This window comes from Siphateles boraxobius, unplaced genomic scaffold (assembly GCF_051911475.1).
Source record: "Siphateles boraxobius isolate OS27281-9 unplaced genomic scaffold, OSU_SipBor_1 99, whole genome shotgun sequence".
Classification (NCBI taxonomy): Eukaryota; Metazoa; Chordata; class Actinopteri; order Cypriniformes; family Leuciscidae; genus Siphateles; species Siphateles boraxobius.
In genome coordinates this window covers 635,104-642,288 of record NW_027509229.1, presented here as the reverse complement: position 1 = coordinate 642,288, position 7,185 = coordinate 635,104, and positions in this window count along the sequence as shown.

Below are 7,185 nucleotides of genomic sequence, written 5' to 3'. Positions count from 1 at the left end.
TGACAATGATAATGGGGAATTGGCTGAGTGCAATGATCAGTGATAAGGAACAGCTGAGTGCAATGATGAGACAAAGGATCGTGGGAAATGTAGTTCATAAGTGAAGGACACCGTGGGAAAGGAGGACATCTAGTGGACATCAGGGGAACACAAACCCAACACTGTGACATAACCCCCCCTCTACGGAGCGGCTACCAGACGCTCCATGACAACAACAAAAAACACAGAAAACACTATACAAGAGGTTCAGGAGGGAGGTGGAACGGTGGAGGATCAGGGGGAGGGAAGGTGGGCCAGGTCCATGAAGGGAGACAGGAACAAGGGGTGAGGGTTTAACCCGGGGACCAGGGCAAAACAAAAAATCTATCGGGCATCCAGGGGGAAACACAAAGTCTATCGGGAGGCCAGGGCGAGACTCACAGTTCATCGGGAGGCCAGGGCGAGACTCACAGTTCATCGGGAGGCCAGGGCGAGACTCACAGTTCATCGGGAGGCCAGGGCGAGACTCACAGTTCATCGGGAGGCCAGGGCGAGACTCACAGTTCATCGGGAGGCCAGGGCGAGACTCACAGTTCATCGGGAGGCCAGGGCGAGACTCACAGTTCATCGGGAGGCCAGGGCGAGACTCACAGTTCATCGGGAGGCCAGGGCGAGACTCACAGTTCATCGGGAGGCCAGGGCGAGACTCACAGTTCATCGGGAGGCCAGGGCGAGACTCACAGTTCATCGGGAGGCCAGGGCGAGACTCACAGTTCATCGGGAGGCCAGGGCGAGACTCACAGTTCATCGGGAGGCCAGGGCGAGACTCACAGTTCATCGGGAGGCCAGGGCGAGACTCACAGTTCATCGGGAGGCCAGGGCGAGACTCACAGTTCATCGGGAGGCCAGGGCGAGACTCACAGTTCATCGGGAGGCCAGGGCGAGACTCACAGTTCATCGGGAGGCCAGGGCGAGACTCACAGTTCATCGGGAGGCCAGGGCGAGACTCACAGTTCATCGGGAGGCCAGGGCGAGACTCACAGTTCATCGGGCGGCCAGGGCGGAGCAGACACCGGCTCAGGAACAGCAGACACCGGCTCAGGAACAGCAGACACCGGCTCAGGAACAGCAGACACCGGCTCAGGAACAGCAGACACCGGCTCAGGAACAGCAGACACCGGCTCAGGAACAGCAGACACCGGCTCAGGAACAGCAGACACCGGCTCAGGAACAGCAGACACCGGCTCAGGAACAGCAGACACCGGCTCAGGAACAGCAGACACCGGCTCAGGAACAGCAGACACCGGCTCAGGAACAGCAGACACCGGCTCAGGAACAGCAGACACCGGCTCAGGAACAGCAGACACCGGCTCAGGAACAGCAGACACCGGCTCAGGAACAGCAGACACCGGCTCAGGAACAGCAGACACCGGCTCAGGAACAGCAGACACCGGCTCAGGAACAGCAGACACCGGCTCAGGAACAGCAGACACCGGCTCAGGAACAGCAGACACCGGCTCAGGAACAGCAGACACCGGCTCAGGAACAGCAGACACCGGCTCAGGAACAGCAGACACCGGCTCAGGAACAGCAGACACCGGCTCAGGAACAGCAGACACCGGCTCAGGAACAGCAGACACCGGCTCAGGAACAGCAGACACCGGCTCAGGAACAGCAGACACCGGCTCAGGAACAGCAGACACCGGCTCAGGAACAGCAGACACCGGCTCAGGAACAGCAGACACCGGCTCAGGAACAGCAGACACCGGCTCAGGAACAGCAGACACCGGCTCAGGAACAGCAGACACCGGCTCAGGAACAGCAGACACCGGCTCAGGAACAGCAGACACCGGCTCAGGAACAGCAGACACCGGCTCAGGAACAGCAGACACCGGCTCAGGAACAGCAGACACCGGCTCAGGAACAGCAGACACCGGCTCAGGAACAGCAGACACCGGCTCAGGAACAGCAGACACCGGCTCAGGAACAGCAGACACCGGCTCAGGAACAGCAGACACCGGCTCAGGAACAGCAGACACCGCTCAGGAACAGCAGACACCGGCTCAGGAACAGCAGACACCGGCTCAGGAACAGCAGACACCGGCTCAGGAACAGCAGACACCGGCTCAGGAACAGCAGACACCGGCTCAGGAACAGCAGACACCGGCTCAGGAACAGCAGACACCGGCTCAGGAACAGCAGACACCGGCTCAGGAACAGCAGACACCGGCTCAGGACGTGAACAGTCTCTCGCTGGGCAGACGGGACGTGAACAGGCTCTCGACCACCTCCTCCACTGCGACCTCCACGGGTCCCGCGAAACTTGACTAATCGGGTCCCCTTAAAAAACTCCCTTCTCTCCCGCTCGGTGGCTGGGGAAGAGATATTGGGAACATACCGCTGGATCTTGTGACGACGGAGTCCTTCTGTCACGACAAGCACACACAAGGAATTCAGTGATCCAATAGCGGTCTTTATTTAAAGGGTAATCCGTACTCACAACAGTCCAGGCAAAGGTCAAAATCCAGAAAAGGCAATCCAATAACAAGAAGACATACACAAGGAACTGACTCAAACAGTAAACGGAAGTGTGGGGACAATAACAAGGACTCCGTGACACATACTGAAACAGACAGGGTTATATACACAGGGAATCGACAATGATAATGGGGAATTGGCTGAGTGCAATGATCAGTGATAAGGAACAGCTGAGTGCAATGATGAGACAAAGGATCGTGGGAAATGTAGTTCATAAGTGAAGGACACCGTGGGAAAGGAGGACATCTAGTGGACATCAGGGGAACACAAACCCAACACTGTGACACAGACACCGCGTCAAAGCACTTCATTAAAGTTTTATCATCCCGTTGAGCTTTGATTAACTTTTCATGACTAACAGGTAACGAAGATATCAACAGATCACTAGCCTTTTCTTTCCCTGTTTCCTGAGGCACGTGATCTCCCACCAAATCACCATCTGTACACATAAACGTGTCGTCCAATGTAAACTCCGTCCCCATCTTCTTAATCTGAGCACGAGTAAACACACAGGCCGGAAAAGCCTCAGGATACTTCAAAGTTATATCTTCTGTAACAGAAGTAACCACAGGTTTATCCAACACTTCCAAAACTGGCAGCACTCTACCCCCAGCCAAGTCATTGCCCAAAATAAACTCAACACCAGCCACTGGCAACGCAGGTCGCACACCGACGTCCACAAAACCTGCAACCAACTCAGTCTGCAAATACACACGATGCAATGGCACTTTCAATATGTTCATGCTAATACCTTGCACCAGGATACTGGAATCTAAACAGGACTTCTCTGAAAACGGCAGCACGTCCCCACGCATGAATGAGCATGCAGCTCCAGTGTCTCGCAAAACCCGAATCACAACTTGATCATCTGGTTGGCCACTGAAAGATACAAAACCTTCCAACAAAAATGGTTGGTAAACAGAGTCAACAGATACTGGAATTGTTTTAACCAAGCCAACAGGCTGTGCACTGGAAGAATTCTGCTGTTTCCTTTTAAGTACTATACAATCGGCAATTACATGACCCATTTTGTGACAATAAAAACACTCGTGCTTTTCTTTTCACTTTTCACTCGCGCCACCCCTGGTGGCGAAAAAAATCCTGCATATTGTACCTTTAATACAATTACATCTTCAAAATGAATAAAATGAATAAATGTACATCTTCAGTAAATAAGAAAACAAGCTAGAATGACTTCAATTTGTAAGGACTTTAATTTGAACAAGGTAACTGATGTATATCTTACCTTTGTGTTCTTTTTTGTTTTACTTTTATTTTTATTTACTTTTTTCAGCTCTTTGTTTACTTAAGTAAGCTTAAGTAAGTTATGGGATGTTTCATTTTTGATGTAAAAAATTTATTAATTTAGTTTGTCCCCAAGCTAGTAAGAATAAGCCTTTCTTCAATCTTTTTCTTGAGGATGTAAAACTCTATGTTTGTATCTGATTTCTGATTTTTCTAACAACAAAAGCTGTAAAAACTGTGAATCTTTTAAAAAGGTACATTATTTTTCTGATCCCTGTAATGTTATATGTTGTCATTCTGTATATTTTTGTTCAATAAAAACTTTTTTTTTTTAATCTACTCCCGAGTTCACAGGTCGAATGTCAGACTCTGGCGTTCCAGACGTTATTTCCAAGAACAAGGAGGGAAAACCCAAAATCCAAGCAGTCTGGAACGCAGTCGCGTCTTATTAGATGTTTTTGACCTGTATAATGGATTATTTTTATATCAATGCCTCAACGGCCCAATAAAATATATGGCAGTATTTTTAGTATTTATAATACAGTTTCTTTGAAATAACTTGATATATGATGCACAGACACACATAGGTTTATAATGAACACTTGTATAAGGCTTGGAGCCGTTCAGAAGGTGCAGGTGAAGCACAGAGAGATGCAGCAGTTCTGGAGCTCGTGTCGAGACATCAGAGGCAGGAAGATTTTGATATTGTAGAATACTAGAGTACTGCTGTGTAAATTGTTTGGCTTTTTTATTTTTTATAAAGCTAAAATGACAGTAATCAGTAAAATATTGCTGATTACTTACAAAGCACTAAATGGTTTAGCTCTCCAGTACTTGAGGGAGCTCTTAACGCATTATAGTCCTTCACATCTATTGCGCAATCTCAAAATTCTGGCCAGTTGATGATACCTAAAATATATAAATCGACTGCTGGCGGTAGATCCTTTTCCTATTTAGGCAAGGCAAGGCAAGGCAAGGCAAGTTTATTTATATAGCACATTTCATACACAATGGTAATTCAAAGTGCTTTACATAGAAGAAAATAAAATAATCAAAAGAAATCAGAATAATTAAAACAGTTTAGAATAAAAGATAAAATACAGAAATCAGAATAATTAAAACATAAAATAAAATACAGTGCAAACAGTCGGACGAACAGTGGCACAGTGCTCATTCAGTAAATGCACAGCTAAACAGAAGTGTTTTGAGTCTGGATTTGAATGTGACTACTGTAGGAGCACATCTGATTTAGCACCAAAACTTTGGAACAGTCTTCCTAACATTGTCCGAGAAGCAGACACAGTCAGTTCAAATCTAGACTAAAAACACATTTCTTACCTAACATAGACATAACACATTATAGACTTCTATAATTCAATGTTAGGCTGCATAGTTTAGATCAGCCGGAACCGGGAACCAGTGTTGGGAAAGTTCACTTTCTACATGAACTAGTTCAAAGTTCAGTTCACAAATTTTAAAATGAACTAGTTCAGTTCATAGTTCATACTTTAAAATCTTGAACTAGTTAGTTCTTTTTTTCCATATGTTGCTGCGAGCTATTATTTTTCACAATTATTGCCACAGCCCATATACGGTCCTTCTCAAAAAATTAGCATATTGTGATAAAGTTCATTATTTTCCATAATGTAATGATAAAAATTAAACTTTCATATATATTTTAGATTCATTGCAGACCAACTGAAATATTTCAGGTCTTTTATTGTTTTAATACTGATGATTTTGGCATACAGCTCATGAAAACCCAAAATTCCTATGTCAAAAAATTAGCATATCATGAAAAGGGTCTCTAAACGAGCTATTAACCTAATCATCTGAATCAACTAATTAACTCTAAACACCTGCAAAAGATTACTGAGGCTTTTAAAAACTCCCAGCCTGTTTCATTACTCAAAACCGCAATCATGGGTAAGACTGCCGACCTGACTGCTGTCCAGAAGGCCATCATTGACACCCTCAAGCAAGAGGGTAAGACACAGAAAGAAATTTCTGAACAAATAGGCTGTTCCCAGAGTGCTGTATCAAGGCACCTCAGTGGGAAGTCTGTGGGAAGGAAAAAGTGTGGCAAAAAACGCTGCACAACGAGAAGAGGTGACCGGACCCTGAGGAAGATTGTGGAGAAGGACCGATTCCAGACCTTGGGGGACCTGCGGAAGCAGTGGACTGAGTCTGGAGTAAGGCAAGGCAAGGCAAGGAAAGTTTATTTATATAGCACATTTCATACACAATGGTAATTCAAAGTGCTTTACATAGAATAAAATAAATCAGAATAATTAAAACATAAAATAAAATACAGTGCGAACAGTCGGACGAACAGTGGCACAGTGCTCATTCAGTAAATGCACAGTTAAACAGATGTGTTTTGAGTCTGGATTTGAATGTGACTACTGTAGGAGCACATCTGATCTCTTCTGGAAGCTGGTTCCAGCTGCGGCTGGCATAGTAGCTAAAAGCAGACTCGCCATGCTTAGAGTGAACCCTTGGTATTTCTAGCCGATGTGATCCTAATGATCTGAGTGATCTGTTGGGTTTATATTCACTGAGCATATCTGCAATGTATTGAGGTCCTAGGCCATTGAATGATTTATATACCAGTAATAATACTTTAAAATCAATCCTAAATGTAACTGGCAGCCAGTGTAAAGACCTGAGGACTGGTGTGATGTGTTCATATGTTCTGGTTCTGCTCAGCGTTCTGTATGAGCTGCAACTGTCTTATGGTCTTTTTGGGAAGGCCAGTGAGAAGTCCATTACTATAATCCACCCTACTGGTGATGAAAGCATGCACAAGTTTTTCTAAGTCTTGACTGGAAACAAAGCATCTAATTCTTGCAATATTTTTCAGGTGATAGTATGCTGATTTAGTTATTGCTTTGACATGACTACTGAAACTAAGGTCTGACTCCAGAGACACACCCAGATTCCTGACTTGATTTTCAGTTGTTTGACCCCTAGACTGAAGGTATGCGTTCACCTTGAGAACTTCATCTTTGTTTCCAAACGCAATGACTTCAGTTTTGTCTTAGTTTAACTGAAGAAAGTTTTGGCACATCCAATTGTTTACTTCATCAATGCATTGGCAAAGGGAGTCAATGGGGCTGTAATCGTTAGGCGATAGGGATAAGTAGAGCTGTGTGTCGTCTGCATAGCTATGGTAAGCGATTTGGTTCTTTCTCATTATTTGGCTCATTGGGAGCATGTACAGGTTGAATAGGAGTGGCGCAAGAATTGAGCCTTGAGGGACTCCGCATGTCATGGATGTCCACTCAGACTTATGGTCTCCTATACTAACATAATAACCTCTGCCTCCTAAGTATGACCTGAACCATTTTAGGACTATCCCAGAAAGCCCGACCCAGTTTTCCAGCCTGTCAAGAAGTATTTTGTGATCGACAGTGTCAAATG